The sequence below is a fragment of the Saccopteryx bilineata genome, chromosome 5 (genome assembly GCF_036850765.1).
Source record: "Saccopteryx bilineata isolate mSacBil1 chromosome 5, mSacBil1_pri_phased_curated, whole genome shotgun sequence".
Taxonomy (NCBI): Eukaryota; Metazoa; Chordata; class Mammalia; order Chiroptera; family Emballonuridae; genus Saccopteryx; species Saccopteryx bilineata.
The window spans coordinates 13,789,001-13,803,257 of NC_089494.1; positions in this window are offsets into that span (position 1 = coordinate 13,789,001).

The window sequence follows — 14,257 nt, forward strand, 5'->3', positions numbered from 1 at the left end:
GCTATAGCATAAAATGAAAGAATCTTGCTTAATCTTGAGATCCACAGTGCTCCTCAAGGAAGTGCTTTCTAAGTTGCAATTCAAGTTTCCATGGAGGGAGAGAACACAATGTATCCAGCAACGGAAGGCAGTGAGAGCAGCGATGATCAGTGATCAAGCTGACGAGGTAACCACGGGTCAGACAAGGCAGGGCCTCACAGGACCTTATTACCACAGTGAAGACTTGATTTAAAAACAATAGGAAGCCATAGATGGGTCTGATGGGAACCATGATTAAGATAAAGAGAACACTCTGACAACACAATTTGGGACAGATCTGAGGATGCAAGAACAGATATGAGAAGAAGCTATCTTTGTCATTCAGGGAAGTGATGATTGTAGTTTGGATTTGGTTGATGGCCGTGGAGATGAAGAGAGAGACAGAGATCTGATAGATAGCATCCTGAATAATTAAAGCTACTGCTTATTGGCCATTATATATTTATGTAGGTGGAAAATGGGAAAAATATCTTACCAAACGGAGTATTAACATCTTGAACCAGGGAACACTGGTGATACGCTCCTTAGGAAAATACTGAATCATACCGAACATGTAAAAACACTCACATGTCTGTGAATGGAAAAGGAGGCGTTGTAATAAATCTAAGTGAAAGTAACCTCACTGGGTGACCTGATCATAAAGTTCTAACTGGGCAGGCCTGGTGAGTAGTCACGCCTCAGGCCTATTACTTTTTTAGTAAAAAGTTGTTCAGTGAGCCCTGTCCATTGTCCTTGCGCATCTAGGCTAACATACCTTTGAGATGCCAGAATCTCTGTTTCCAGACCTGTCAAAGGTATAAACACCCTCGAGAGAGCTCAGAATCATGTTGATTCACCTGCACTGCTACGCTGGCCTTGTTTCTCACACTCAGGTAACCATCCCTTTACTTCCCTTAATTCCAAGTGCCTGAAACAGAACAACGTCAAGCCGTGACTATCCAAAGCGTTTCAGATCTCGCTTCCTGGCAATTGTTGTCAGTTTGGCTCAAATAAACTCATAAAAATTCCCTACAGATTTGGACGTTTCTCATGTCGACCTGTCATACCTTGGTATTTTATTAATGCGATGTGTGATATTTTAGTGGAATTACCCAGACTAATGGGACTTTTGCTATTTTCAACACACAAAGCTTTCGAGATGGCTCGAGATAAGGACCGCCTGCAGAATGAAAAGAGGAAGAGCTGGAAAATTGACTGGGAGGTTTTATGTGCCAGGCTTAAGATGGGTACATGCCAATTTCACCCCAAATGCACTGACTAGAGCAGAGTCACAATACTCTCTCGGGTTAAAAAAGTGACGAAGCAACCTCTCTCATCACAGAGCACAAATCTGGTGGAGCGTTCTCTATCTCTAAGAAAAAGAATTATGTGTGCTTTTTTCTTTTTTTCCTTTTTACAGAGACAGAGAGAGAGTCAGAGAGAGGGATAGATAGGGACAGACAGACAGGAACAGAGAGAGATGAGAAGCATCAATCATCAGTTTTTCCTTGCAACACCTTAGTTGTTCATTGATTGCTTTCTCATATGTGCCTTGGCCGTGGGGCTACAGCAGACCAAGTAACCCCTTGTTCAAGCCAGCGACCTTGGGTCCAAACTGGTGAGCTTTGCCCAAACCAGATGAGTCTGCGCTCAGGCTGGCGACCTCGGGGTCTTGAATCTGGGTCCTCCACATCCCAGTCTGATGCTCTATCCACTGCACCACCACCTGGTCAGGCTATTTTTGCATTTAAGCATAAAAACTTGTATAATCATTATATTGAAGGACATCAGATATCCATCTCTAATTCAGTCTGACTTCAGGAAACTTTCTATTCAAAAGTGGCAGTTTGTATACCCACATTAGTGAATAGTTGTTGAAGTCCCTGATCAAAGTCTAATTACCTTTTCAAGCGTGTCATCTGCGATTTTTTTAATCTTAGATATAATTTTCTCCTTGCCGGTGTCCAAAAACAGCATTAGTCCAACAGTGACTATGTTCAAAACTCCAGCTGTCAATCACAGCCCATCCTCTAGCCCCAATGAGTCACCTCTCTCCCACATGCAAAATATCCTCACTCCCCATCCCCAAGTCACCACATTCCATCCATTATCGTATCTAACTCATGCCTGACGTTCAGGATCTCATTATCTAAATCAGGTCAGGTGTCGATGTGACTTCTCCATACGGTTCTTCACGTACAGCTCCTCCAGCAGACCTCCTCTTCATTGGCAGCTCTGAGAAGCTGAGGAAACTGATTTGCTCTCCATACCCTCGAAATAACCGTGGTGAAACATGCGAGACCGCAAGGGACAGTTCTCCTCTATTCAAAACAGAGGTGAAAGATAACAGGCATGTCGCAGTCACCAGGAAAAATCAGTGGGAAGAAGCAAACCAGGGCTCAAGGGCAAGCTTGGTAAGGGAGCCCTTGGAATATCTCACACTTACGTAGTAGACTGGTAAGGTGAGTATTCATACTCTCTCCTGACAGTTAGTTCCTGAGTGACCTACATCTAACGCCACACTGGCAAACAAAGACAGTTTCTTAGTTAAATTGGCTGCTCCCTTGATTGGAATTTAAAAATAATGCTGGTGCTAATTTACCAGGAGAGTACCACATGTAAAATTTATTTACTGTGTAATTCAAGGACATTACAGCAAAAAGTTGAGGCTGAAGGGCCAAAATATTACAAGATGTTGTTGATTAGGTCCATTTCATCAGAGAAACACCTTTAAAGTAGGGTAAAATATTAATAGTGTTCGTAAATACCTAGAGACTGGCCATGCAAGTCTGTTTCTGGCCGTGCAGAGGGTCGCTGGTGGGGTCAGGGAGTCTGGTGTAATAGTGAAGAAAGTGGAGTCTGGAGCCCTACTGCTTAACCCCAGCCAGGCCATGTATCAGCTGTGGCAGACACTGAAGGTGTTCCATTAGGCTCCTCTTGCTTCTTCGAGAAAGGTTCCGCGTACATACCGCCCCTCCCCATTCTCAACGTACTGTTCATGTAAAGACCGGCACCCGTGAGCCCTTCAAACGCTGCCTTGGGGGCTACATGGCTTCTTGCCAAAACTGGTAGAAAGTTTGTCTGGGCATTTATCCCTCTGCAGTGGCCTGGCCATTACTGACTGACCCAGATTGTGAACGCATCGAAGTCAGATGAACTCTCTGCTGACCTGATCCCCTGACACTCGGGTCGAGGCTGAACTTTCCTGAAGTTGCTCCCTTGCCTAGCTTCCTCCCTTATCTTTTCTGCTCCTCCCTCACTTCCTCACCCATGAATCCTGGGAGCACTTTATTTTTTTTTATTTTAATTTATTAATTTTAATGCAGTGACATTGATAAATCAGGGTACATATGTCCAGAGAAAACGTCTCCAGATTATTTTGACATTTGATTATGTTGCATTCCCCTCACTCAAAGTCAGATTGTCTTCCGTCACCTTCTATCTGGTTTTCTTTGTGCCCCTCCCCTCCCCCCACCCCCTCCTCTCCTCCCCCCCCTTACCATCACATTCTTGTCCATGTCTCTGAGTCTCATTTTTATGTCCCATCTAGGTATGGATTCATATAGTTCTTAGTTTTTTCTTTTTTTTTTTTTTTGTATTTTTCTGAAGTGAGAAGTGGGGAGGGAGAGAGACAGACTCCCACATGCGCCCGACCGGGATCCACCCGGCATGCCCACCAGGGGGCGATGCTCTGCCCATCTGGGGTGTCGCTCTATTGCAACCAGAGCCATTCTAGCACCTGAGGCAGAGGCCACAGAGCCATCCTCAGCGCCCAGGCCAACTTTGCTCCAATAGAGCCTCGGCTGTAGGAGGGGAAGAGAGAGACAGAGAGGAAGGAGAGGGGGAGGGGTGGAGAAGCAGATGGGCGCTTCTCTTGTGTGCCCTGGCCGGGAATCGAACCAGTGACTCTTGCACGCCAGGCCAACGCTCTACCACTGAGCAAACCGGCCAGGCAGTTTTTTCTGATTTACTTATTTCACTCAGTATAATGTTATCAAGGTCCATCCATGTTATTGTAAATGATCCGATGTCATCATTTCTTATGGCTGAGTAATATTCCATAGTATATATGTACCAAAGCTTTTTAATCCACTCATCTACTGACAGACACTTGGGCTGTATCCCGATCTTCGCTATTGTGAACAATGCTGCCATAAACATGGGGGTGCATTTCTTCTTTTGAAACAGTACTATGGTGTTCTTAGGGTACATTCCTAAAAGTGGGATAGCTGGGTCAAAAGGCAGTTCGATTTTTAATTTTTTGAGGAATCTCCATACTATTTTCCACAGTGGATGCACCAGTTTGCATTCCCACCAGCACTGGGAGCACTTTCTTAATAAACTGTTTATACTAACAAATCTTCAGCTTGGGGGGGGGGGGTCTTTTGAAAAATCTCATCTAAAACGCTCTGTAGGGGATGTTGGGCAAGCAACTGAACCAGTATGTTAATTCCAGTTTTCCCACTTGGAAACTAGGGGTGATGCTGCAGTAATTCATGAAACAAAGTACCCAGAGAATACAGTGGACCCCCCGGCACAGGCTGCACACTCTCAGAATGTTCACTGCTGGTTTCACGGCAAAGAACCTAAAGGTTATTGGGCTTAAATGTGAGTCATAAATTTATTTTGCTCAAAATATTTCAAATGTTTTGCCCTTTCTTATGATAATAAATGGCTTCTAGCAGTATGTTACCTTGTAGATATTTCTGAAAAACGAAAACACACTTAATCTGTAACTTCAAGGTAAAGATGACATTTTAACAGAAAGAAAAGAAACTCGTTTACCGGAAAGATCATTTTGAAGACCATTTGGAATATTTTCATCATTATACAGAAAGTAAAGTGTCACATAAAAAATTTGGCACAGAATTTTCTGTTTAACATTTTTTTCCAGAGTTTCGGTAGTTTCTTAATTTAATTTAAAAAATATAAAAATGCAACTCCTTCTGCAAAATCCTCAAGAACAACTGACTAACATCATGGAAGAAGAAATTTTATTCCAGAATTTTTTTAAGAAGCTGACTAATTTACTGCAGGAACTAATAAGAACATCACTATACAGCAAGCTCTCTCTCCATTCTCCTCTACCTCAGGAAACTCGGCACATTCAAAACTCTCTGCTCTTTTTCCTAATTCTCCTAATCTTGGTGAATGACGCCACCATCTACCCCCAAAGATGGAAGCCATGCGGTCATTTATGCTTGTGGCCCTGACTTGCTGATTGGTCTTTCTTTAACATGCTTATATTCATCCCCTCCTTTTCTCCTTTAGTGGTACTGCATTCCCTTAGTTTATCCCCATATAGACTGATATAAAAGTTTCCAGTTTGGGGGTCTTACTGCAGCCAATATTCTCTCTTGCCTAAGCATCCTATTTAGTGCTGGAGCCATGTTTCTAAAAGCACAAATCTGATTATCTCAGTCCTTCTCTCGCTGAAGGATGACCACCAGTGACTGCTTGCTGTCTACCCACTAGCTGAGTCTAGTTTCTTCGTGCCGTCTAGGGCCTCATGTCTAGAAATTCTGAGCTCTGTCTTTCCTTCCGTCCCTTGTACTTGTGCTGTGACCCGTCCCCTCTGCTTCCCTGAACTCTGCTGCTGATTACACTGAACCGCTAATAACTTACTGCTAGAAACCAGCCCACGTGAGCCTGTCCTTTGCTCATTTTGTTCTTTGACAGGCATTTCTTCTTCCATGTACTTCTTATTTTTTTACTTATAACTCTTCTTTAAAATAGACAGAGTAGAAATATTTTTTAAAAATCATTCCATGTCCTTTTGGAGACAAAGCAGGTTATAAGAAATAAACATAAATGTTCTAATTTATTACTACTTCTCCCCAGGTATTATAACAGGAAAAATGGACAGCTGATAGCAGCCATGGATATTGATTAGAAAAAAATAACGTTTCCAGTTTACAAAGTAATCAGTAAGAAATCCTCTTTCTGGGAATTAGGATGCAGCCTCACACTGATCTGCTTCCCCCAGACCACAGAAATCTCATCGGGGTCTGGAATCAGTTTATGTATCTGTCGCTTAAGCCGTGCAACACTAAAGTTAATCCAAGGAAGTTCAAAGGCATGTTATCACCCATAAACACTGTTAAACTCTTTTCTTTAGAAACCTAAACTTGTTTTTACATTTTGAAATGAGTCGTTGGAGAAAGCATATCCACTTGTAGTTCTATTTGTAGCCTCCTTAACTCAGAGCCCTTGGGAGAACTTTCTCTTTAAACCACAAAGGTCACACATCCCCCAGGCCCCAGAGCACATGGGGAGAAATGGTGTGAAGCACAGCCTTGCAGACTGAAAGGTCAAAGTCACACCAGAGGTCATAGATACAGAACATCTACCCCAGCTGCCAATTTTTATTCTTTACACCACCAACTTCCATCTAAACAATGATCGGTGTAGAATGATTGTCCCGCTAGGATTAGATGTAGCAAGACAGTGTGGTTCTACAAGTAGCCCTTCCTGTATTTTTGTAATTCCTGATACTATATAATGTGTGTCCCATTCTCGTGGGCTGAGCTCTCTCCTCCGGAGTTTTCCCGCTGTCAGATACAGTGTGACCTTTTTCTTTTCTCCTATTTAAGGTGAGACCCTGGATAAAAGGAGAGTCGCCGTTTCCTGACCTGAGACAGATGAAAAAAGTCAAGGGTAACAAACAGGTCACCCTAGGAAGAGTTAAGGGTCAGATTATCATCAAGGAGAAGTTGGGGGAACCAAAGGTCTATGTCTCCTAATCTCATGAGTGGGACTTGTTTGTGAGTGTCCCGTTCCCATCTGCATTGAAATTCAGACTTATCTACAATAAGACTTCTTTCTGGCTTTGAATCAGTGAGAGCATATATTCTCATAAATAACTGAAGTGGAAAAAAGAGAGATATTGATTCTAGCTTCATATCATGAAGGAGAAAAAAACATCAGTAAGAGTATCAAGTACAAGATCTCTAAAATATTCATTGTTAACAGAGCAAAGGGAAGAAGCTGGGATAACCATAGCAACACTGAAACATGTGAGCCATAAATTCTGCAAAACAGATCAGCCAGTAGCGGCACTATAGCGGAGACAATAAAACCATTATTCCAGGTTATATAAGTAGCGTGAGATTCTGGTGTCAACTTTTTCAATATAGTGATTAATTAAAAAGCAACCAGGTACAGTGTTTATTATATATATATATATATATATATATATATATTCCCCCCCCCACAAAGTAGAGACTTTATAATCTATGTAGCTTAAGGAAGAGACATGTAAGTTAACCATTTAAGATACATTTATTTTTCAGCTAAATGAACAAGATGAATTTAAGAACTGAGAGCACAGTTTAATAAATTCATCGTTTCTGTCTCCCTTCAGTTTGGAGAATGTGGGTAAACAAACCTTATGAAACATTAGAATGAAGGAGAAATTGTGAACATTAAGTTTCTTTCTTTTTTTTTTTTTTTTTTTTTTTTGTATTTTTCTGAAGCTGGAAACGGGGAGAGAGAGTCAGACAGACTTCCGCATGCACCTGACCGGGATCCACCCGGCACGCCCACCAGGGGGCGATGCTCTGCCCCTCTGGGGCGTCGCTCTGCAGCAACCAGAGCCACTCTAGCAACTGGGGCAGAGGTCAAGGAGCCATCCCCAGGGCCCGGGCCATCTTTGCTCCAATGGAGCCTTGGCTGAGGGAGGGGAAGAGAGAGACAGAGAGGAAGGGAGGGGGGTGTGGAGAAGCAAATGGGCGCTTTTCCTATGTGCCCTGGCCGGGAATCGAACCCGGGTCCCCCGCACTCCAGGCCGACGCTCTACCACTGAGCCAACCGGCCAGGGTCATTAAGTTTCTTTTATGTGAGTCAAAACTTTTGTCTTCTGTGCTGAAAAACATCTTGCTCACTGCTCTCTGCCTTTTTGAAGTATTTTACTATCTTTTATTGGCCAAAATCTTCCCTCTTCCATGAAACTTGCCCCAATTCATTAGCCAACCTGCAGTCTCTCCTCTCTAAACACCCACAGTGTACACAGCCCTTTTCACCCAGAGTGGCATTCCTTACACCACACTTTGGGCTGGAGAGGCTTGCGAAGAAACGGAATGAGGGTGCTTGATTTCGGGGAGGAAAGAATGCAGAGCATATTCCAACATTTCCCCAATCTCACCCCCATCCCAGACTCTCGGTCTGGCCTGCATTTCCCTTCCCTTTTGCTCCCAAGAAAAGAACCTTGTAGGATGGCTAAAACACTCTCCCACACCCTGGGTTGCTGGTGAAATTTTGCATCCTGTTTGAAATGAGAAAGTGTCGTAGTCTTGTGCATGAAAGGCACAGAGCCAGCGATGGCATTTCTGACCTTCTCCTTGGCTCGGGCAGGACTGCGACTTAAGGTGTCCGTCTTGTGTGTTGATGCTAAGTATTGAGGTGGCGGGCAAGTCTGCTGGCACCTTGATTTAGATGAAGCCTTCTCAAATCTGATTTGTTGATATGACAGGACCTCCACTTTGAGGTCTTTTGATTAAATGAACAAAGCCAACACCAATGTTTCCCCACCCCCTTCTGGCAACGGCCGGGACAATCATGTTATGGAATACGGGTCATTACATAATGGGCAGGGAGAGCATTTGAATTGGAAGAGGAGGAAAAGTAGGTCAAATAAAGAAGAAATCTTATTCTGTATAAAAATTCTAAGGTTTAAAATCTGTAGGGATTTTTTTTTTTATTTTTCATTACTTTCATCCTGTGACTAGAAAACTACCACTCGTATGTGATAGTAGAGGTGGGAATATGGGTGTACTGTGATTCATGGCATATTTTTTTATCATTTTATAAATGTTCCTATTGTGTTTCTTATGCATGATACACCTTCCCATCATGATCATTAGTTTTAATTTAATAAGGCCTTATCCAACGTGATAAAAGATGAACTGATAAATTCTTAACAACAACAATAAAATTTTAATCTGCTTTCCAGTTTCTCATTCTAAGTCTTTCATACACTAAAGTTAAAATTTTGGAAATGTTTAAAATTTTGATGTGGTCCTACATGTTGGAAATAGTCATGGTATGGAAATATTTCCCATTTTCTCTTTAAAAAAGCTCTGAATGGGGAATAGAAGGAAATCATAGGGAATACAGGAATAGAAGAATCCCTACATGAATATAAACTGTTAAAATAAAACAATGACCTGGAAAGATAAAGACTGGCAGAGAATCTTGTCAAAATCCATGTTTCTTCAGCAGACCTCAAAATAATAGAACTTGATAATGTACTCCCAATAAGTTTGAAAAAATGGGGTTTCAGAAAGAATACAGGAAAATATTATTTTGAAGCATGAATAACAAATGGAAAAGAGGGTTTGCTATTTATTCAATGCTTCATAAAAATTCTCATTTAATAACACATTAGTCCAAAGAGGGCAGAAACTATTTTTTTTTTCTGTTTAGGAGTAAGGCAGCAGGGCTTCCTTAAAAAGACTTGCCAAAGTTGGTAGAGAAAAACAATTTTGTACCTTAATTTCAAAGTTGGTAGTGAAAAACAATTTTGTACCTTAATTTCAAGTCTAATTGGTTTTTGTGACACTCACCGCTTCCGAAAACTTACTACCCAAAAGACGGTTCACCCTAAAACTGTTCTGTGCAAAGAGGTTTTGAATAATTTTCCAGAAGATAACTCCAAAATGAATTCTTAAGGAAATTAAAGAAGGTGACATTAATATGTATCCTTATGATGTCACAGAGAGAGGCCACCGGTTCCCACCCAGCAAGCAGATCTTGGTGCTGCTGAGAAAGACTGAGTCACATGATGCCATTGGCCCATCATGAGATGACATTGCTAGTGTTCTTAGGGTCATGGGAATGCCCTTTAAAACTTCTAGAGCAAGACAGAAATCCTTCAGTACTAGTCAGACAACTTCGAGTCAGAGTCTAATTATCAGAAGAAAGGGCGGGGAAGGCAGTACCGTGCAGAAGGGATTGGGAAGGACCCTCTGCTAGGTATCCATTTGTGTTTCCTCTTTAAGGCAACATGGTTGTGGGAGAACCCTTCGTAATATATATAAGAAGCTTCTAGATTCCACTATTTGCTGCCATTTCTGTTATATGTTCTAGACCAGTGGTAGTCAACCTGATCCCTACTGCCCACTAGTGGGCATTCCAGCTTTCATAGTGGGTAGCAGCAGAGCAACCAAAGTATAAATAAAAAGATAGATTTAACTGGAATAAGTTGTTTCATAAAGATTTATTCTGCCAAATTTAGCGAAAATCCGACATAAAGTACTTGGTAAGTAATTATTATTATATGCTTTAACTTGCTGTAACTTTGCTTTATAAATTTTATAAAGTAAAGTTACTTCCCTACTTTATAAATCACCATTACTGTGGAAGCAGTGGGTGGTTAGAAAATTTTACTACTAACAGAGATACAAAAGTGGGCGGTAGGTATAAAAAGGTTGACTACCCCTGTTCTAGAGCCTTCTGGGGCCGTGCAATCTGGAATCATCTTATTTCCGCATTTATCATTTGTCTTTGATGTTTCCTTTTTGAAAACTTTCAGTCTTGGTCTTCTGCAGCCTTTAACTTGTTATATTTGGAAAATCCGGACAGATGGCATTATAAAACCTCATGTAATGCAGTCCGTAGTTGTTTCATTATTTACTTAGCACTCACAATATTGTGTTGTTGGGGTTTCCTTCCTGTTTTGAGCTGCCCTCCACCCTCAGCTGCTGTTTAAAGAACACTCAAGTCAGAAATAACCTCTGGTTACTCAGCTCTGAGCCTGGAGGAGGCCCAGGGGCTCCTGAATCAGCCCCAAAATGGAGCACACCTCCCACAGGGTCCCAAGATAATAACGTCTATTAGTCATGAGCCTATGGAGGCCAGAAAATGCCATAGCTCATTTAGCACTATTTTTTGTTAAATTTCTTTTATTATAGAAGTAATGCATATTCATGAGGATGTTTTGGAAATGCTAAAAATAAAAATTAGAATGAAATGAAAACCATGCATAATCTCACCCTTAGAGATAATCACTAAGAGTTTGTTGAGAGATGTTTTTCAGTGTTTATACGGCATATATATATATATATATTTTTTTTTCCAGATTTAACTTTTTTTTTATTAAATTTAATGCAGTGACATTGATAAATCAGGGTACATATGTTGAGGGAAAATATCTCTAGATTATTTTGACATTTGATTGTGCTGTATACCCCTCCCCCAAAGTTAAATTGTCTTCTGTCATCTTCTATCTGGTTTTCTTTGTGCCCCTCCCCTCCCCTAACCCCTCTCTCCTTCTTCACCCCCTCCCCCCTCTCCCAACCTCCCGCCCCTGTTGCCATCACATTCTTGTTCATGTCTCTGAGTCTCATTTTTATGTCCCTTCTATGTATGGATTCATCTTAGTTTTTTTTTTTCTGATTTACTTATTTCACTCCGTATAATGTTGTCAAGGTCCATCCATGTTATTGTAAATGATCCGATGTCATCATTTCTTATGACTGAGTAGTATTCCATAGTATATATGTACCAAAGCTTTTTAATCCACTCATCCTCTGACGGACACTTGGGCTGTTTCCAGATCTTCGCTATTGTGAACAATGCTGCCACAAATATGCGGGTGCATTTCTCCTTTTCGAGCCGTTCTATGGTGTCCTTGGGGTATATTCCTAAAAGTGGGATAGCTGGGTCAAAAGGCAGTTCGATTTTCAGTTTTTTGAGGAATCTCCATACTGTTTTCCACAGTGGCTGCACCAGTCTGCATTCCCACCAGCAGTGCAGGAGGGTTCCCTTTTCTCCACATCCTCGCCAGCACTTATTCTGTGTTGTTTTGTTGATAAGCACCATTCTGACTGGTGTGAGGTGATATCTCATTGTGGTTTTAATTTGCATTTCTCTAATGATTAGTGATGTTGAGCATTTTTTCATATGCCTATTGGCCATCTGTATGTCCTCTTTGGAGAAGTGTCTATTCATCTCTTTTGCCCATTTTTGGATTGGGTTGTTTGTCTTTCTGGTATTGAGTTTTACAAGTTCTTTATAAATTTTGGTTATTAACCCCTTATCAGACATATTGTCAAATATATTCTCCCATTGTGTAGTTTGTCTTTTTATTCTGTTCTTGTTGTCTTTAGCTGTGCAAAAGCTTTTTAGTTTGATATAGTCCCATTTGTTTATCCTGTCTTTTATTTCACTTCCCCGTGGAGATAAATCAGCAAATATATTGCTCCGAGAGATGTCGGAGAGCTTACTGCCTATGTTTTCTTCTAAGATGCTTATGGTTTCACGGCCTACATTTAAGTCTTTTATCCATTTTGAGTTTATTTTTGTGAGTGGTGTAAGCTGGTGATCTAGTTTCATTTTTTTGCAGGTAGCTGTCCAATTTTCCCAACACCATTTGTTAAAGAGACTGTCTTTACTCCATTGTATTTCCTTACCTCCTTTGTCAAATATCAGTTGTCCATATAGGTGTGGGTTTATTTCTGGGTTCTCTGTTCTGTTCCATTGATCTATATGCCTGTTCTTATGCCAGTACCAGGCTGTTTTGAGTACAATGGCCTTGTAGTATAACTTGATATCAGGAAGTGTGATACCTCCCACTTTATTCTTCTTTTTTAAGATTGCTGAGGCTATTCGTGTCCTCTTTTGGTTCCATATAAATTTTTGGAATATGTGTTCTATATCTTTGAAGTATGTCATTGGTATTTTAATTGGTATTGCATTGAATTTATAGATTGCTTTGGGTAATATAGACATTTTAATGATGTTTATTCTTCCTAACCATGAGCACGGTATATGCTTCCACTTGTTTGTATCTTCCTTGATTTCTTTTATCAATGCTTTGTAATTTTCCGAGTACAAGTCTTTAGTCTCCTTGGTTAAGTTTACTCCTAGGTACTTTATTTTTTTGGTTGTGATTGTGAAGGGGATTGTTTCCTTAATTTCTCTTTCTGACTGTTCATTGTTGGTGTATAAAAATGCTTCTGATTTCTGAGTATTGATTTTAAATCCTGCCACTTTGCTGAATTTATTTATCAGGTCCAGTAGTTTTTTGACTGAGACTTTAGGGTTTTCTATATACAATATCATATCATCTGCAAATAATGATAGTTTTACTTCTTCTTTTCCAACTTGAATGCCTTTTATTTCTTCTTCTTGTCTGATTGCTGTGGCTAGGACTTCCAGGACTATGTTAAATAAGAGTGGTGAAAGGGGGCACCCCTGCCTTGTTCCTGATCTTAAGGGGATTGCTTTTAATTTTTGCCCATTGAGTATGATGTTGGCTGTGGGTTTGTCATAGATGGCCTTTATCATGTTGAGGTATGTTCCCTGTATTCCCACTTTGCTGAGAGTTTTGATCATGAATGGGTGCTGGATTTTATCAAATGCTTTTTCTGCATCTATTGAAATTATCATATGGTTTTTCTCCTTCTTTTTGTTTATGTGATGAATCACGTTGATTGATTTACGAATATTGTACCAGCCTTGCCTCCCCAGGATAAATCCCACTTGATCATGGTGTATGATTTTTTCCATATATTGTTGGATCCGGTTTGCTAATATTTTGTTGAGGATTTTAGCATCTATATTCATCAGAGATATTGGCCTATAATTTTCTTTCCTTGTGTTGTCTTTGCCTGGTTTTGGAATCAGAATTATGCTCGCCTCATAAAAGGAGCTTGGAAGTCTTCCTTCCTCTTGGATTTTTTGAAATAGTTTGAGAAGAATAGGAGTTAGTTCTTCTTTGAATATTTGGTAGAATTCCGTTGTGAAGCCATCGGGCCCCGGACTTCTCTTTGTTGGGAGTTTTTTGATAACTGTTTCTATCTCTTTTGGTGTAATCGGTCTGTTTAGGTTTTCTGATTCTTCCAGATTGATTTTTGGAAGATTGTATGTTTCAAGGAATTTGTCCATTTCATCTAGGTTGTCTAGTTTTGTGGCATACAGTTCTTCATAGTATTTTCTTACAATATTTTGTATTTCTGTTGTGTCAGTTGTTATTTCTCCTCTCTCATTTCTAAGTTTATTTATTTGAGTCCTCTCTCTCTTTTTCTTGGTGAGTCTACTTAAAGGTTCATCAATCTTGTTTACCTTTTCAAAGAACCAGCTCCTAGTTTCATTGATCCTCTGTATTATTTCTTTAGCCTCTATGTCATTTATTTCTGCTCTGATCTTTATTATTTCCTTCCTTCTACTACATTTGGGCTTTACTTGCTGTTCTTTTTCTAATTCTTTTAGATGCAGGGTTAAGTTGTTTATTTGAGCT